Raw genomic sequence first — 20,684 nt, 5'->3', positions numbered from 1 at the left:
TAAAATACGATTTTATGAAATTTTCAGTACATGCTTGTGTTGATTTTGCTCTCAGTCCGAGCTGATCTTAAAGTGGTCTTACACTTCTTACCCACTCTCCTCTTCCCTGAAATTACCCAAGGGACCAGGGGCTCCAATAGCAGATATTTCTATGAAACGGTTTATCTAGGCTTTCGTATTTTTAAATTTGCATGTAAAATATATCTAAGTCCCTAAAGGCCCTTTGCTCTGCAGAATCAACGGGTCAGAGGCAAGAGAGAGAGAGCACAAGGCTGTGGTTGAACGTGAAAAATAGAAGTTTGGGGCTGAGGACACCCTATAAGAGAATGACACTGTTGATCCTTAGGGACTTGTAAATAATTCTGAATACATGCAGCCCTGACCCAAGGCTTTTTAAAGTTCAGAAACTGAGGGCTAATTTTATGTGTCCTTGCTGAATTTTCACATGGTCCATAGTGCCTGCTTCCAGCTGGAACCGGACTTGGAAATACTTATACTGGAATAACATTTAGGAAGGGAGCCCCTGTGAGGTTTCCGATCAAGCAGGAACCGGGAAAAACTGAAACACACAGGAGACTGCCTCATTGATTATTTTCATCTTTTCTTCTCCCTCATCCTAAGAAAATCTCTGGGCTGGCAAGGCTCTATACACAAGAGACATGGTGTGAGACATAACCGCTTCAGAGCTCCCTGGAAATCCAGACTTTAAAGAGGCTAACAGTAAAGCCAGTTTGTACGCCCGTGAATTCCTCAAGAAACCATCCTTCCCACAATGTTGGTATTACAGCAGGCTGCCGTATTTTTGCATTAACTTGTTTTCCTCGATTTCTGGCAAATGAACTAGGTGAACTTTCTTAGAAGGAGCAGCCTCCTAATTCTAGTCAGATTGTTCCTAGTTTCTCTCAAAAAGCAGTTTATGTATTTATTTTTGCATAGCATCTACTAAGATTACTAAGAAGCATAACACATACAAATCAAAATTTGAATAATGATTTTACATGACCCAGAGTAGACTTCTATATTGTATTTTATCCATGTATTGTCCACTATAGCCAATAATATCTTAAAGGTCTATCTGTGGTGTCAAAATGGTGGCTCTGCCTGCATGTGTAGGAGCAACAAGTTTTAACAGGAGCAATGGGAGCAAAGACGACAGATCTGGTTGTTGGACCACTGAGCTCTTTGCTTCTGCACTTACCTGGCAGGAGTGGTGGGTCACTTCAGCAATGTCTCCACAGACCCAGGTCACATGAAAAATGACAGATGTGCCCCTTTCCCAGCTCTGAAGTCTACTGGGAATTGAAATCAGTTTTGTTTTCAGCTAAAGCGGGTAGGGCAAGTCTATATTGTGCATTTTGCTTATGCGTCGTGCTGTGCTGTTTATTGAGTACAAAACCAATTGACCACATTTTCACATTCTGTAGCAAAATTGTACTTTGAAAATATAGCGCTTCTAAGAAAAGAAATAGGAAGAGGAGGATGTTCCCATGATTTTCAACAAAAGAGAACTCTCACATCTTAGCCAAATTGGGAAATGATTTTTCATACCTTCATTTTCCTAACAGATACTAAAATTAACCAAAAAGACTTTCTCAGTGATCTCAGATAAACAAGCTGAATGTTCTTTCTTGAATGTTCCAAAGTTGAACTATTATATCATATTATGAGTTCCTCATGGGCAAACACTGTATCTTATTTATCTTCACGTTACTGTGCTTTTTCCTTCCTTTTCTTAATTCCTCAGAGCCTGGCATCATGACTGGCGCATAGGACAAGCTCCATAAATGTTGATTTCCTTGGCTCAGTTTGGTCCAATGGAGTACAGAATTCTAGGGTTTAGGCCCAAATTTCAAGCATGAACATCTTTGGGCAAAATTGTTACATAGAAAAATGTGCCTCCAGAATCCATCTACCCTTCCTCTCACTGTGTGCCTCACATGTGCCAGTGTAATTTTGCTCTTCTCTAGTCGAGATGATAGATTTCTACTGTGACACTGTCACCAGGACTATTTCTCTTAATTAAAGTGTTTCTTGATAAAATAAGAGCAGGTCATGTAATACATTGGGGGAGAGCTCCACATAGTTTATTTGCTTTGAGCCCCTGGGAATGACCCTTGTGGTAACAGGAGAGACGTTTCAGGGTGTGCTCCCCTGGCAAAGCCTCTCTGATCACAAATCCCATCAAGCAGGAAATATCCCTAGCTTCTTAAGTTTTAACGACTGCAGAGGAAGCAGCATAGTATCCCCCTGAGACAACACGGTCTTTCCCTTCAGTTTGCAGATGGGAAAATTGAAAAATAGAGCAGAAACCACTGCTCAATTTGACATAATGAGTTAGGGTCGGAGTTGGAAATAAAAGCAAGGAACTGGTTTAGATTTTCCATTGTGTTAATACTTTATTTACCCAAAGATGTATAAATTAACTTGATCTACAACTCTGACTCTTTCTTTAAAAAGCGGTAATTATATTTCCCCAAACTGTGATTAATACACGTAATAAACTGAAATTCTCCCCATGGTATCCAGGCATATCCAGATTTCTGGGTTGGTATGTATTGTGCTCATAAAGTTCAATAAACCTTTTTTATGCTATTTTGAAATAATTCAAATACAGTGAAAATTCTTTCTTTTTGAGGGAAATCATATTTGCTGTGGAGTAAATTTGGATAAAGTATTCTTCCCCCGCATGTCTGTCATTTCAGCTAGATGTTGAAGATTGGATAATAAAATTTTGATTTCACTGTGGCATTAATATAATATCTATATAGGAAGTTTTCTTGATTTTTAAAAGCTATTTCAAGGGTATATTTTTGCAACAAACCACAATTTTTGTTGGATTCTTTCTGTTCTAGCTCTTCCTCAAAAGTAGAGAGTAGGACGAAAACAACGAAGTCATTTTTAAGTCTTCAGCTTTGAGAGGCAAGCAGCCTTCTTTGTAAACAAACTATCTTATTAATTAGGCTTTATCAAATTTATGTAGTAAAATTTATTTAACAGTGTGATCTGAGGCACAGCAATATTCTGATCGTATTTTTAGTTTCTGAAATAAAACATAGAACAGACTTCCATTCCACATGGGAATGGCAACTGTTTAGAGGGATATGTTGACTATTTTGGGCAAGGAGAGTACGGTTTTGAGATCTGCATTAATAATAGAAATAGCTGGGTCAGCTTTAACACCCTTTGTTTGTGACTCTTTCTGCATGCTCTTGTCATACAGTGTAAGCCGGCAGTTTTGGCCACTTAATGATTGGAAATATAGAATAGAAAACATAGCTTTCTTTAGAGTCTTGTCAGACGGAAATTCCAAGTGAGGTCCCTGATAGTTTAGTTAAAAAATCATACCCAGTAATTATAGCACATTTTAGAATAGATAACTTGTAAGACAAATTCCCACGTGCTTGGAGGTTAAATCCATACCTGAAGACTGGTAGAGTCATCACTGAGGTTGGCTATTTTATGCCCCAGGCAATGGTTGGCGCTTCAGTTTTACACAGCTTTCGGAAGTGCCAAGTTGCGCTTTTGGAGTGCGTGGGACCTCTGGGAAATTAGGACATTCATCTCTCTTTAACCTTAGGCTTTAGTTAGAAAACCACTTGCGTTCTACGTCCCATAGGATTCTGTATTAATGAACCCCACATGTGCCAGCCTGCATGTGACTTCAAAAGCAGGCGGGAAAAGAATGGCTGCTGCTGGTGAATGCGCTCTTAGTGAGCTGGAAATGGCATGATTTTTGTATGCCACAAATACAGCGCTGTTTCTAATTGACTTAATGCTGGTTGGTGGTCCTCAATATCCGTGTGGCTATCCAAACTTTATGGTTTCTGTGCTAAGACACTAGGGGAACACAAAAGTGAGGAAGAACATTTATGTGGAATGTCTATATCATAATAAATCTCCCAAGCAGCCTATCTAACAATTGTTGTCTTACTTTTTGTAATACTTAAAAAAATTAAGTATGATGTAACATCCATTGTCAGCAAATAGACTGGAGGTACTGCCTCTGTTAACTCTTTATTTGGAAAATTATGAAGCCTATGTTGGACATTAAGACATGTGTTTTTAAAAAATTGAATTCTGGTGTGTTTATCATTTAGAGAATAAGCTTTCAGTGTCATCTACACTTGAAGTGACAGAGAGCACTTTATTTTGGTACATATCCTTGAAAGGTATGGGTCTCAGCATTAAGCTTACTAAATTTCATGAGCAGATAATCTGTATGGCAAAGTATTCCAATAAACCTGGCACTCAAATTTTCATTAACACTGACAACCTTTCTATTTAAACCCTTGGTTGGACACAGAATCTTGTTCATTCTTGTGTAGAAGGAGCAGCAGAAAGAGAGAGCTTTATCAAAATATTTAATTACCTTTTCAAGCCAGAGATGGCATGAATGAACCAGTAACGTGGTTAGTTTCTAGGTGTTCAGATAAATGAAAGTTTACTGTGCAAGAAATGAGTGCCTATCTGAATAATCCAGGGTAATCTTCCTATTTTAAGGACAACAGATTAATTAATAACCTTAATTCCATCTGCAACCTTACTTCCTCTCCACAACGTAATTAAAAGAGTCTTTAAAAGTGAAAGAGGGAGGCAGGTGAGGAGGTCAGAGCGCATTCATGTGAGCACTTGACCAGCCACTGCTGGCTTTAAAGAAGGGGCTGCAAGACAAGGAATGTGGGTGCCTTCTCGAAGCTGAAAAGGGCAAGGAAATGCATTCTCCCCTCCAGCCTCCAGAGAGGGACACCGCCCTGCCAGTCCCCAGATTTTAGCCCAGTGAAACCTGTTTTGAACTTCTGGTCTACAGAATTGTAAGATAATAAACTTGTGTTGTTCTAAGCAAAAAAAAAAAAAAAAAGGAAAAAAGAAAAAAAAGAAAGAAAGAAAAAAAGAAAAAAAAAGAAAGAAAGAAAAAAGAAAAAAGAAAAAGACAAGGAAAGAATTGAGTGCCCTTTATTGCATGGAGTAGATAAGCTTCTACTTTTCTACTCTGCAGTTCAGGGCTAAAAAGGCAATGGCTGCTGAGGCTGTCACCATGTCACCTGTGTTACGATGAGCCGCCTGAGTCAGGGTGGACTCCTGCCCCATCAGGGAACACAGACATGCATTGATCTTTGTGGCTTTGTGTATAGGGGTGGGGGCATTGAATGTCTTCTTACTTCCCACAATCTGTGAATAATTGTCTTTCTCTTGGCTTTTCAATGTTCGTGTCCACTGGATTATTTTTTTCCTTAGCCTACATACATTCCTAATATCCACTTTTCTAAAAATAAATGTCTACTCTAAAATCAAAATTTTAATTATTAGTATATTTCCTAACTTTCACAAATGAAAATGTTGACGCTCAACTTTAGTGAGATTACAAGAACTTGGTTTCATTAATTCTGTAAGAAAGCTACACCAAAGGGAGAGTTGGGAATAAGCATTTATAGCGAATACCAAATAAAGAGGAAGGCAAAATAAAAAATAAAAGCTTTTAATTACTCAAATAACAATAATTATTATAATAATCTATGTGTCATCATTCCTTAAAAAATACATGTCTATCTATCCATTGTAATGATTTGATTATTTGAGCATACAACCTTGCTTTTAATATATATATACTATGCAAATATGAAAAAAGTCCTTTGGCTATAATTTATTTAAACTGCAATATATTTATTCAAGTCAAATTACTCTCAGCTCATTGTGAACATGTTATTTTTATTTAGTAAAACAAACCAAAGGAAGAAAAAAAGCAGTCAAGTTTCAGAAATTCAGAATCTGCAAGAGGGATTAGAATGCAATGGTTCATCTGTGTGCTTTAACTTATGCAAGAGCATCTGCATGGAATGCAGGCTCAGTAAAGTACACTCAGAACGCTGAGCATGCCCGGGAAGCCGCGTGGGAAATGGAGACATCGGAACGTTGCGAGGCCCGGGGGTGAAGGTGGGGCTCCTTCTGTAGGGAATTGTTCCGCTGTTCCTGTCCTGAGAACTTAATTCTGGGCAGGAAATAACTTTAGGAGCAATCCCTGAGAAAGGAATGGGGGAGTTTTTCTCCCTAGGGTAGAAATAGTTTGTCTCAGACTACAAGTCGGGAGTAATATGGACTGGATTTTGAGGAGGGGGGAGATGACAAATATTTATAGATAACGTATTAGGAGTGAAGAATTATTCTAAGTGCTCTCCATGTATTCGTTTATTTAATTCTCACAACAGCATGAACGTCGTACTATTATTAGCACCACCATTTTCTTTTGTGTCGGGGGAGAAGATTGGCCCTGAGATAACGTCTGTTACTAATCTTCCTCTTTTTGCTTAAAGAAGACAGTCCCTGAGCTAACATTCATACCAATCTTCCTCCCCTCTGTATGTGGGAGGCCGCCACAGCACAGCTCAATGAGCGGTGTGTAGGTCCATGCCTGGGATCCAAACCGCTGAACTCCAGGCCACTGAAGCGCAGCATGCAAACTTAACCACTAGGCCACCAGCCAGCCCTTAGCACCTCCATGTTACAGATGAGGAACAGAGAGGTAAAGTAAATTGCCCAAGGTTACACAGCTATTAAGTGGCAGAAGCAGGGTCAAACCCTGGCAGTCTGGCTCTGCAGATGTGCAGGTCGCCACCCCGTGAAACTGCCCACCCTTGAGAGGGGCCTGGTAAATCGGTCAGGCTTAGATTAGGCTGCAGAAAGCAGCAGCATAGGTTAGTATGCTGACTATTATGACTATGATGCAATGTTGTTTCTATTATCTTTCTCTCTCACGGTTCCTTTAGACTTTATTCAGTGGGAGAAATCTCCTAAGCCTGGACGAAAACTTTGCAAGCTCACGATGTTTCTGTTTAGTCTTAGATCATAAACCGCCAAACAGGGAGGATAGAGTCAAAACATAGGCTTGGTTTGAATTAAATCAAAACTCTGATCTTGATATAAGTTCAGTTCTTCTTCCCGCTTCCCCGGACAGGAAGGGCAGTGGGCAGAGGTGGGTGGCGAGGTTGACTGCTCTCTTTCTCCCTCTGCCTCCCCCAGAGCCAGCCTGTGAAGATAGGAAGACCATGGGCAGGTTGGGGCTCGCTGCAACCGATAGCACCCAAGCTGCCTTCTGCTCCGGGCTTGGCAGGGTTCAAGATGATGTTTGCTCTTGTGGATAATTTTCGTGGCCTCCTCTGCCTGCAGCTCCCTTTCCTAGAAGGATACAGCTCTGTTCCGGTGGTCACCTGGAACCCTCCCTGAACCCCCTAAGCAATCTCTTCCAGCCTCTTCCTGCTGGGGTCCCTGCGCTTCTCCCAGTGGCCTTTGTGGAGCAGGTCCGAGACAGTCCACTCCACCTGACTCCTGCGCGGCCTTCTCTGGACCCCAGGAAGCACCCTGCACCCCTCGCCCTATCAAGTCTGAGTGCAGGCCCATCTCAGCCCATGGCACCCTCTCAGGTCCCTCAGTGTTCATCAGCTACTCTCATCCTCTAGTGTCCCAGACAGCGGTCAGGCCCTGGTCCACTCTGCCCCCCAGCGCTAGGGGTAATGGTCTAGGGGTTTTGTCTTGTTCTCTGCTTCATCCCCAGCACCTAGAGTAGGTGATCTTGTTGCCTAATAAATATTTGCTGAATTAATGAATGAAATCATCATAGTGCTTTCTTTATTAAAAACTCCTAAAGCCATTTCCTCAAATTTGGCAACCTACCCTTGGGATATTTATCAAGATTTCTTTTATTTAAATTCTTCGCTGTGTGTCTTTGACAAAAAACACATTTCTTACAATCTACTGTTTCGCTTCATCTAGTGACGATGTTTTAATCAAAATGTCAACTGTGTGAGTACTATGTCCAGTTTTGAGTAAAATGAGAAAGGAAACAGAAGAGTTTTGCCTTTTTTTGAGGACAGGATGACAAATAATGAGATTATCAGATTTTTAAACACAGATGTGTTGGCTCCAAATTTAACTTCACTGTCTTCAGCTCCTAGTCCGTCAGTTACGCTAGCATTTCCTGTTGTGGCACGAGGTCACCCAATTCTCACTTCTAGGTTTGTAGGACAACCTGGTTGCTCTTTCTTGAAAAACAATCTGTCTTTAAAAGTACATGGAAGCGCATCTTATAATTGAATAACCAGGAGATGTAAAGAAACCAGAAGAAGAGCCACCAACGTGTTCACTGCCTGGAGAGGCCCTCAGTTTACCTGTCGTTGAATCATCTACATAATTTTTATCTCCACAACATGGATCCTAGTAGATATACTCTTGGTAATATGATTTTTTTCACTCTAAATATGTCACAAACATGTGTGTCCTCTGTATGTCTGCTAAGGAAACCCAGCTTTTCTTTCTAGGAATGGGAGGTTTTGTTGTGAGTTCCTCAGATTAGCACCCTGCTCCCTGTGGACGCTCAGGGGACGCACTTTGGCTGAACCACGTTCAACAGCTGCTTTGTTTTTCTACAACAACATGAAACGTTTGAAACAAACTTGCCAGTCACTGTAACGGTTAACACTCCCTATGCAGTACTCTGGTCTCTGTGGAAACATGTGAACCTTGTGGATCCTACACTGGGGCAGACTGATTCTTCAGTGACTTCCCATGGAACTCATCTCAAACACTGTCATCCGAAATTCATTAGTTCTCCGTATAACTGTGTCCAAAACAACAAGGGTTTATACTCTACAATTTCTCTTGGAATGCTTCAACACTCAAAGTTCCCTGGAAGTTTAATGTCTTCTAATTCTTCAGTCCTATACCTATGTAATATACCTTCACGGTTTGCCAGGCCATGGGGACTTCTGGTTGTAGTTATTTCACTAGACTCGTGAGGAATATTCTGTCACCTGCCACTTTGCTTGCAGTTCAGGGTAAGAAACATAAATCCATTTTTCCATCAACAGTACCAAGAGGTACCACTGCTCATCACGTTAGTATACATGGAAGCCTATCTTCCTCAAGCGAAGCCAGAACAAAACAAACAAAACAACCACAGCAGCAATTTGTCCCCTCTCCTAGTGTGCTTGGTTGTCCCAAATTGTTGAGGATCTACCATTAAATAATTTATGTACTTTCTCACTTGTTGGCTCAACATTCTATCATCCTTCCCATGTGACATGCTTATCTTCTCACTCTTCTCAAAATAGACCATGTGACTCGGAAATTAAATACACACTCTTATAAGAAGATGATGACTTACATTGCATCACTAGGTAATCGGGGGAATGTAGAAAACACTACAAGAAATGTGAAAAATGAGTTCACTAATTCTAGAAGTCTTTGTTTATTCCTAATCGTTGGATCCAGGCCACATATTTTTGAAAATGTACCTTTATCTACATCTTCTTAATTCACAAATTCTGAATATTTCCTTCTGTATTTCACTAGCCTAAAATCCCTAAAGTAAATGCTGAGTGTAAACTACATGCATTGTTCAGGCACCAAATAATGGAAATTTTATTACAATCTCAATTTAATATCTCATGCTTTTTTTTTTTTTTTTTGGTGATGAAAACTGGCCCTGAGCTAACATCTGTTGCCAATCTTCCTCTTTTTTCTTGAGGAAGATTGTCCCTGAGCTAATATCTGTGCCAATCTTCCTCTGTGTTTTTGTATGTGGGACCTGCCACAGCATGGCTTGATGAGCGGTGTGTAGGTCTGCACCAGGGATCTGAACCCGTGAACCTGGGGCCACCAAAGCGGAATATATGAACTTAACCACTACGCCATGGGGCCAACTCCAACACCTCATGCATTTTAACTGCTTCCACAGTTCACAGAAACAATGCAGACATACACATGTGTCCAAACCCTGAAAACTTTAGAAGAATCCCCCTCTTTGCTATCTGAAGGTACTCTGGTTGCCATAGAAAGGAGAAAGAAAGCCTGGCACTACCAGGACTCAAAGTTCCTTTTCATGATTCTCATTGCTGACATGCTTCTGCCTGCAGTGCCAGATTGCTATCAACAAACGTGAATTGCCGGAACAAGGGTGGGTAGAAAACTTTTGCAGTACACAGGCCAGAGAACACACCAGTTTCTATAGGCAAGGTGTGAAGTTACCAAGAGTCATGAAGGCAAGCCTGGGTCAAAGCACAGCATGCCAGATCACCTGGAAGATGCGAGAATGTTTGAGATTTGACTAGTTGGGCTGTGGAGACGATTTAGAGATCTAAGCTGAGGAGGGAATGGAAGGGTTACGGAAGGGTCATGATATACAAACTAGAGTCAGTGTCCAGAGCTCCAGGCGGGGCACTGACACAGGAAGAAGTCCAACTCAAGCACAAGGCTTGGGCCAGAGAGGAGCTCGAGAAAAATACAAGGGAGCCGAGCTCGGAAAAAATGCACTGGAACTCAGCAAAGAGATAATAATCTACCCGGATCCATAATCCGGACCACTGACATTTGAGAAGGGAAACTTGCCTTCTGGTTCCATTTGCAGCAGCCTTGCCCTTCTGGGCAGGTACAGGCAAGATTTACAGATGCTCATCATAAGTTCTGATTTGTGTTCTTCCTAAAAGACTTTTGAAAAACTGCAATTGCTCATATTTTTAAATGGATAGCCAGAGTTTTTCCCCCTACTTTTAAATAATTGCAAGGGATGCAATTCTCTATGCATTGCAAATATTGATATTTTAAAATAAAAATTGTTACATCACACTTTCAAATGCAGCCAGTGGAATCTAAACAACTCAACAAATTGATGTTGACCGTGACCCATTTTAAGAATATGTGAACGTTTTCTGCTCTAACAGTCAGAAATTTTGTATTGTTCCTTTACCTCATTGGACATATATTTTTCATTCAACTGCCACCAAGGAATTTCATTTAATGTGTTTTATGTTTGAAAGTCTTTTTCTTAATTACTCCATCATACTCCTCTGCAAATATATGTATATGTAACATAAACTGAGATTAAATGTTTTAAAATTTCATTAGACTTGATAATATTTTTTCTGAGTTAGATGATAATTATAATTATTTTTAGCACAAAATTGATCATAAAATAAATACACATTTCAATAATTATTAACTATGGTAAAATTTATCAGAATAGATCCCTTAACTAGATGAACGTGCTCTCTGAAGAGTTCATGCATTTTGGATATCCTTATTGCTCAAATAAGACAGGGTTCAGTATCAATTCTATTGCAATATTCTGTTTTGTAAGCATTGAGAAACTTTATCCAAGTAAATAAATAGATGGAAATGAGGGATTTTATGTATCATTGTCAAGTAAATTTTTAAAAATTCTTTTGACTGCTATGACAAAAATCACATATTAATCTACTAAAAAAAATTTTTTAAACAATCTATCATCTCACCACTTGGTCAGGCCCTTCTTAAATTTTGTTGAGAAAAAAATGCTATTAACTCACAAAACTATTTGTAACCTAATTCTTAGAATCATTCCTTTTCTCAACACTGGCATCACTATTTCCAGGTGACCCTTTAACACCATGGAGCAGTACAACGTATTAACACTAGGGATGGGTGAGAAGTGTGTCTTTGATAAAGTGAGGAAAGAGCAATTATGAAAATGGAGGTGAGAAGGGAGAATCTGATTGCTCCTCCATAGAGGAGGATTCTCCAGCAGAGCAGCTGTAGGGAAAATTATGTATGAAAGTGGAAGATCTGGAATTGATTACCTAAAACCTTTCTGGACTGCAAGAAAGACAAATAAGTGGGTCTTAGAGCAAGTTAAGCCTGAACTGTCACTGGAGACAAAGATGATAAAACCGAAGCTGTCCTACTTTGGGCACTTTGGGCAAAGAAGGCAGCATTCTTTGAAAAAGATGATAATGCTGGGAAAAATAGAAGGCAGCAGGAAAGGAGGAAGACCAAGTATGAGAGGGATTGACTCCATAGCGGAAGCCATAGGCACAAGTCTGCAGGAGCTGAGCAGGATTTGTGGGGACAGGACCTTGTGGACAGCATCATTCATAGGCGTTCCAGGAGTCGGAGCCGACTTGATGGCACATAACAGCAACAAAACTATCCATGGCCATGAATGTTTTGGAAAGCCTTCTCATATCCCCAGGGGCTTCAGTATTCCAGTTGTTTGCCTACAATAGAGGGCAAGGTCCTCTGGGGGAGCCCTTGACTTGCTACCACTCCAGTCTTATCTCCAGATAAATTCTCTTGCAATACTACTTGAATCTCAGGCTAGAGTAAAATCCTTCCCTTAACCAAGATAGAACTGTGAAACTTCTGTCAAGTTGGCAGCTGAAGTTCTTCCAGAAGTTTAGCTGAGAGGCCACTATCTTCCCATAGTCAGTCTATTACAGAGTGTCTTCTCTGCTAACAAATCAGTGACGAATTCCATTGGGATCAAACATAAGTTTTCTTTCTTTCTTTTTTCTTTTCTGGGGAAGATTAGCCCTGAGCTGACATGCCGCTGCCAATCCTCCTCTTTTTTGCTGGGGAAGATTGGCCCTGAGCTAATATCCATGCCCATCTTCCTCTACTTTATATGTGGGACACCTGCCACAGCATAGCTTGATAAGCAGTGTGTAGGTCTGCACCTGGGATCCAAACCAGCAAACCCCAGGCCACCAAAGGGGAGCACGTGAACTTAACTGCCATGCCACCGGGCTGGCCTCAAACATAAGTTTCAAACAAATGACCAAATAATAAAAAGAAATTGACCTATGGTAGCCAAATTTCATCAAGAGTGCAAAAATTCCCAAGAGTGGTTCTGTCTAACTTAGAAATTTCTTTCATTATTTTTAGGAACTCAGTCCCAAACCCTCCTATGGCTCTACACTCTTTTTGTGGCAGTAGCTGGTCAGGTGCAACTTATTTAATGTCTAACAATATTTGTACAATAGTGGAGCTCAGAAACTCTTAGGTAGAGCTTTTGAAAACAAATATAAATTGGATTTAATATAACTTTCTAGAAGTAAAATCATACCCTGAAAACAAAATATTAAAGTGGGGACATAAAATGGTTCTATTCCAGCATTTATGGATTCCATTTGGTATTGCACATCCACTTTCTCTTTCTTCCAGATGAGGTGGGCTTCTGGCTTCTGAGGTTCTCCAAAGTGCTCTGAGTGAGATCTAAGAAGGTCCAGATTGTGTTTATTGTTGCCGTGTTGGACTTAGGTGCCCCTGCATTGTGTCATACTCTTCAGTATTGACCAAGATGTGCAGGAAGATAACTTAGAATATAGAAGCTTCAAATGCCGGCACTCCAGTGGGGCTTAGAAGACATGTAGTCTAACCTCTGTGTGCCCTCCTTCTACTTTACAGGCAAAAAACACTGAGGAGGTGACAGGACTGCCTCTAGACTGCAAAGCAAGGAGAAAGCAGATCCAGGAGCGATTGCCTGGACATTATTTGGTCTTTCAATCAGCAAATCTGGGTAGGAAAAGAGAACCACTGTGGGATTTCAATCAAGATGAGAATTCATACAGGTTATTAGATGCTTACAGAATCATTACAAGTGCTGAGGGAGCGAAGGTCAGGGAAAATTTCCACCAGCTTCCAGGGAATCAGAAAGTTGCAGAAAACTACCAACAATGATTTTAGCGGATGGCAGCATTAAAGCAGGTGAGTTATAGGAGAATGGCTGAGGCCCGTTCACGATCTCATATCTACTGTCTGCCAAAGCTCTTATGTCTGTCTGCCAGTGCCAGAAAGAAATACTATTGTTTCAGACTCTCTTTCGCTTTCTAAATTTAACATGCAGGCCTCTCATCAGCAAAACCTAATGAAGAATGCTGTTGTCAAGGGATTCTGAAAAATGCAGTTTCTAGGTTTCCAATATTTTCAATACAGGCCAAACAAGAAGAATTGTCAACAGAAAATCTAGCATGATCACGTCGCTTTGAAATTGCAGTCTACTTGAGTTACTTTCATCTTTTGGGATGAGCATGTGAGCCACTGAGCCATTTATCTCTCATATCCATTACTGTGGGTTGTTGTACATGGATGATGGTAGGGGGTGGGTTGTGAGAAGGGGAAATTGGAGAGAAGATTGAGGGTTAGGGCAACAGTGGAATTGTCCAAGGTTCTTGTCTCGAAGGATCGTAAATATATTTCTAGAAATATAAAGAGATAGAGACAATTATATTTACCAGAACTCTTCTCACAAAGAGTGCATGACTAAGCCAAAATCCTTGTAGGTAAGAGGAGCTTTGGGAGGTAAGATCCTAAAGAGCCTGCTAAGTTTCTGCTAAGATAGATAGACAGAGTCAAAATCACCAACCAAAGACCAGTGGGAACACACCAGTATTCACAAATTTATTTGTTAGTTAAGTCTATTAGCTTCATGCAGCAGGCGAGACCGTAGCCAGGGGAATTTTGGATGTCTTAGTACAGAATACTTGAGAGGGGCTTCTTACAGGGTTTGGGCCTGTGGTGGGTGGTTCTGAAAGGAGCTTAGGGAATCCAGGGTCAGTTTATGCACAGATGCTGTTAAGAAATATGGGCAGTTTGGTGATTGGTTGTCTCAAAAATTTTGGTCCAGAGGCAGCAAGATCAGAATGGAACTAGAATTGTCATTGATAAGGAAGCATAAATTACTCAAATTGGGATGTTAGTAATTTTTGCGGTAGCGGTTCAGCCTTGCCTATGTTCTGTTAGAAACTTTTTTCTCCTGTTAGTAACATTGATTATGTTGGCCTTGTTTGTATCCGGTTGGAAGCATCAAATTTTGTTAGGAACATTGCAGTCTGATTGCCCGCCAGCCAGATTCTCATTTCTCTAGTAGTTAACTGTCTAGATTTTGCTTTGCTAAGTAGGTTTGCAGGTTTGGAACCAGAGCTGAACTGCTCAGAAAGCAGATGGACCGCTAGCTCTCGCTGTCCTTCCTCCTGGCATCCATATTAATGCCGAACAAATATTTAAGCGAGTCAATTGAGGAGCACCAAAATGTTAGACCTGCCTGGGGCACTCTACACACCCAACCCATTTATGGGGAGGGATAGGGTTTATTAGAAACTATATACAATTTGCTTTCAGTTTTATCAGCAACGCCTCCAACTGATTCTTTTAAAATTCTATGATAGGGAAACCAATAAATGAGATGCAGGTGTCGATGGATGTGCCCCTTTTCCCCTTTTGCCCACCCTCCAGCCCCCTTCCCCTCTGGTAACCACTAATCTGTTCTCTTTATCCATGTGTTTGTTTATCTTTCACAAAAGAGTGAAATCATGCAGTATTTGTCTTTCTCTGTCTGGCTTATTTTGCTTAACATAATACCCTCAACGTCCATCCATGTTGTTGCAAATGGAACGATTTTGTCTTTTTTTATGGCTGAGTAGTTTTCTATCGTATATAAATATACCACATCTTCTTTATCCAATCATCAGTTGATAGGCACTTGGGTTGCTTCCACGTCTTGGCTATTGTGAATAATACTGCAACGGACATAGCAGTGCATAGATCTCTTTGGATTATTGATTTCGAGATTTTTGGATAAATACCCAGTAGTGAGGTAGCTATATTGTATGGTGTTTCTATTTTTAACTTTTTGAGGAATCTCCATACTGTTTTCTATAGTGGCTACACCAGTTCACACTCCCACCAGCAGTGTATGAGGGTTCTCTTTTCTCCACATCTTCTCCAGCATTTGTTATTTTTTGTCTTGGTGATTATAGCCATTCTGACAGGTATAAGGTAATATCTCATTGCAGTTTTGATTTACATTTCCCTCATGGTTAGTGACATTGAACATCTTTTCATGTGTCTGTTGGCCATCTATAAATCTTTGGAGAAATGTCTGTTCATATCCTCTGCCCATGTTTTGATCGGGTCGTTTGCTTTTTTGTTACTGAGTTGTATGAGTTACGGTCACCTTTTAAATAAAACTGTCGTTGTTCTTTATGACCATATCCCTCCCGTGAGAGAAATGCTCTGTGCGCTTGGCGGGGTCCGGTGGAGGGACTGGGGTGGAGGCAAGTCCATAAGAACAGTGGTTGGAGAGGGGTATGAATAGAGTGGCAGAACCAGGACCAAAAAAGCTGCATCTGTCCTTTTCTGGGCTCTGCGGCATAGAGCTGGAAGTAAGCCTTTCACGTATGCCCACTCCATTTTCACAGGAGGCAAAAATCAGAAGAGCGGGACGAGCCATGGGAACTAATTAAGATTGGAGTTGCACACGATGTTGAGTTAGGGACCCTGCAGGCGAGTTTGCCTTTCCCCCCAGTGGAGGAGGAAGCTGTGCAGTGTAGGGGGCTGGTGTTTTTATTTGTTGAGGTTCAACTTTGTGAAAATAAGGATACCTACAACAGGGTGCTTTGTGTTAATTCCTGACTCAAAAATTAAGCTGCATTTGAGGAGCGAGTTTCTGTACTTTCTTGAGGAGAGCAGAGGAAGAGGGTAATTACATCTTAACAGGACTGACATTCATTTTCAATAACTTGTTCTTGTTCACTAAGTTGTCATTCAAATAGAACAACTGCAGGGAATGTGTTGTTCTTGCGTGAAATTTCAGTAACCCTAGCCTTGCTGCCGTGATTACATTCATTACGTCCTCGCGTGGGTGCCCTGCCGCAATCACAAGGGGATATAAACAAGAACAAGACCCACACAGCAGAACACTGAGCTGTGCAAACAGAGGCTCTACTTTACCATTTCCCACGAAAAGTCAGGTCTTGCTGAGGTGGAAAAAGAATGAACTTTCGAGCAAATGAACATCTGATAAACCCTCTCCTTTACCATTGACTTGCTCTCTGCTCTGTTCTACAGGGAATGCAGAGAACTTCTCTGAGTCTTAATTTCCTCATCTGTGAAGGGGCAGTAATAATGCTTACATCATGGGTTTTAAATGTATAGACACAAATCCTGTGTGTAAACGTGTAACGATTTCTTTAGAACTAAATTCACCTTATTCATGAGCCCAGATTTGTGCTTTGTGGCAAAAACCATGTAGCCAAGCAAGTTCAGTCTTTGGTTTTAAAATAGTTTCTTTCAAATGGTTATGCAATCAATGTAGGATTTAAATTGGTTTGCTTCAAAAGTCATACTTCCCCTTAAGGCGCCTTCTCTTCTCTTCTCCTACCCTCTTCTTTCCCTGGGGCATCAGAGGCAAGAAAATCTCATGTAACATTCATGGCGGTGCAGACAGTGAGTCCATCTGCATCCTCAGGGTCTTCCTTGACCTCCCTGGAGATGTCTTATGGCTCTTTGTCTTTTGCCTCTATCCCCACTCGTTTCTGTCCATATAATGTGACATCTGTTCTGGTAGCATGCATATGGCACAATTATTTTGCCCACAGTGATATAGTTCCTTTTGCTGGTTGGGGCCACCCTGGCTTTCTTTGCTGATCCCTCAAGATGCAGCTTCATCCTCCAGCAAACCTTGTCTAAGGGCTGTCCACTCGTAGCCTCTGCTCCAGGAAGCCCTCCCTTGCCTCTGCTACTCCAAGGCAGGCGCTCTCTTCTTAGTTACCTTCTTCACTCATTGTTGAGGACTACGGAAACATTCTGAGGCTGAGGCCGCTAAGACATGGCGCATCCTTTTCTCACTTGGCCTTGGCTTAAAGCTTGGGTCCTATACCTTAACACCAAATGGCTTGAATAAGACCATCAAGTTGAGGCCCTTGTGTTGGATGGCATGGTATAGAGGACAGAGCATGAGGATCGAACCCAAGCCACCTGGGTTCCCAGCTTTACCACTTGCTAGATGTGATCCTGGGGAACTAAAATGAGAAATATCAATCTCTCTATGTCTCTGCTGCTTCTTCAGTAAACCAGATAAAATAGTGCCTGCTTTTTGGTGTTCTAAGGGTTAAATTAGGCAGTGAAGGCAAAGCATCTGGTATAGTAGATGATCAATAAACGTTTATTTGCTTTTTCTCTCTATTCGTATTGAGGCATGAAAAATTGGAGAATGTTCACATCCTGGCAGTTGGGGTTACTCCAGGGCTCCTGGAAGCGTTTGTTTTTCCTTATTGGTTTTATTTCAGCTTTTAAGGAAAAGAATTCAGAATATGTTAATGAAATTGAAGACACATGCCATCCTCACCCTGAGTAATGAAATCAAAACCTCTTGATGGAGCCAACAACATCTTTGAATATGCATGCTGAAAAGTATCCTATTAAAGAACTGAAAATTACTGAATTAATAACTTGTTGGAAGACTGTGAGATCTGAAGAAAAGAAGATGGGAAGATGAAAACACGGTTCTGGTTATAAGCTGAATCAGTAATTTATGTAATGATTTGGGACTAGTCCCTACACCTTGAACCTCCATATTTTTATCTTCTATCAGCAGGGCAAATTAAAAACAACTTCTAAAATATCAGGCTGGAAGTAATTAAAATAGTACCTGTTTTTTAAAGTTATTGCATGTATGTATCTATATTTGTAGCACTATTCCATGTAGGCAGTAGACGTGTTTTTACTTTCTTATTGTGAAAGTAGAGTTTATTTAATGAACGTTCTGGGACGTGTCTCCTCCTGCGGGTATGCAGGGCTTCTCTGGGGTGTAGGAGTGAAGTGGGATTGTTGGGATATAGGGCACAGGCATGTCTGAGCACCTCTGTTGTAGGGCAATCACGTAGAAATAATTTGACTTTAGTAAACTTAAATTCAGCAATCATGCTAAACTTTTATTAATTCTAATGATAAATATAACTAATGTTTTCCAGAAATATTTACGTACATGACCCTTCCTAGGCATAAGGACGGTTGCATTTTTATCTTTTCAATCCTTATATATTTTATTTTTTTCTCTAAGGAATTCAGTAAAATGTTCATCAGAAATGGTTATTACCTTCTTAAACAGTGGAAATGCTTTTATTATATCACTTTTAAGTATCATTATTCCTCTTCCTGCTCCTCCTTTGCCTGGTAAATCTTTTCCCATCGTTTTATTTTTGACTTTTCCATGTCCTTATGTTTTAAACATGTCTTCTTTAAACAATGTATAGCTGGACTCTTATTTTCAAGTGTGACAATCTTTTCCTTTTAACTAGTTTAATCAGTTTATGCTGCCTATAATTATACTGCCATAACTCTAATTATGGACATATTTGGATTTACTTCTATCCTCTTATTTTCCATTTTGGATTTTCTATCTGCCCTACTTTTTCTGTGTTTCTGTCTTTTTGCTTTGAGTTTAGTCTTTTGGATTGAGGATTTTTATTTTCCTTTTTGATTCATCCTACTTGGAATTCATTGGATTTTCTCAACCTGAGGATTGATTTCTTTCATCAATTTAGGAAAATTTTCAGTTATTTTCTATTTCAGTATTGACTATCCCCTATTTTCTTTATTTTCTCCTTTTGGAAATCTGGCAAGATATAAATTGGACCTTTTTCACTCTAGCCCCTGTCTTCTTTTATTTCTCTTTGCTATTTTCCATCTTGTAGTCCCTTAGTGCTGCATTTTATGTAATTTCTTCACTTCTGTCTTCCAGTTCACTAGTACTCTCTGTAGCTGGTTCTATTTGCTATTTAATTTGTCACACTGAATTTTAATTTAAATTATAGTGTTTTTTAATTTCAAGAAATTCTCTTTGTTTTTAATTTTTCAAATCTTTCTTAACAATTTTGATAGTCTCTTTTTCTTAATAATACTTCCAATTTCTTGTTTTATTTATTTGAACATATTAAATATACGTATTTAAGAGTCTTTATCTGATAATTCCAAAATCTGCATTCTTGGAGGGCCTACATCTGTAGTTTGCTGTTTAAGCTGACACTTGCTCGGGAAAATTTGTTTCTTCAAGTGTTTAATGAGTTCTTATTTTGAGCCCTTGTTCCTTGGGATTTCATTAGTGGGGATTATTTGAGGCTTGTGTTTGAAGCACATTCTCCTCAAGAGGGCTTGTGTTTGCTTTTGCCAGGCACCTGGGAACACTATCAGCTTGGAGTGCCTCTAAATTCCACTCTTGACCTGCGGTTTTGGGAGCCACAAAGGCAAAGCAGTTTCAGACCCAAACCTGCTGGGAGTAGAAGTTAGAGATTTGAAGGGAAGACGTCATCTGCTTTCTCTTCAGAGCCAATGAAGAGACAGGAAAACTGTCTCCCCCTGCTGGGTGACTATTTTCCTCTGAGGGACCGTGTCCCTTGGCAGAGTGGGTTTTTTTTTTTTTTGCTGAGCCACCGGTGTTATTATCTTTTGGGCTTTCTGCCTTTAAGTGGAGGTCTCTGACCCAAATCCCCAGCTCTTTCCCCTCATGCCCCAGCTTTCTTTTCCATCCCAGGGGCAAGTAGCCCATTAAAACCCTAGCACTGGACCACGAAGGATCACCAGATCCTCACAAAGCCATGCCTATCCCTGTGGCTTCTTTCTTTCTTGTGGCTTCTGGCTTCTAAAATGTCTCCAATGTAGTCACAACTCAGCCAGGCATTAAAACGTTTGTTATTCATCATTTTAATATGAGCTGTACTGGGAAGGCTTCTCTTATAACCTAGTCCACAGTATTGCTGGAAAATGAAGTGTAGACTTATTAACGTGGATTTGTAAAGAGACTCCTCCGGCAGGTCAACATGCCACAAATAAAGGCACTTAAAAGATGTTTGAAATAAATAGCAAACTTCAAAAGCGATACCAAGCTATAAGTGGAATGTCATCATTTGGATTTGTGTTTATTTAAAAAATTATTTTTCTTTTCAAATACCACCTAGATAATTATTTTATAAACACTAACATGTCGCATGTTTATGTGACCACTTTTTCCACTACAGCAATTTAGCTAACCAACTAAATATTTTTTAGAACACTACTTTATGTTACAATTACTGCAGTACCGAGAGTCCAAAATGCTTCCCAAT

Source organism: Equus asinus, chromosome 22, assembly GCF_041296235.1.
Source record: "Equus asinus isolate D_3611 breed Donkey chromosome 22, EquAss-T2T_v2, whole genome shotgun sequence".
NCBI lineage: Eukaryota > Metazoa > Chordata > Mammalia > Perissodactyla > Equidae > Equus > Equus asinus.
The sequence above is the reverse complement of the archived record's forward strand: the minus strand, read 5'-3'. Positions refer to the sequence as shown.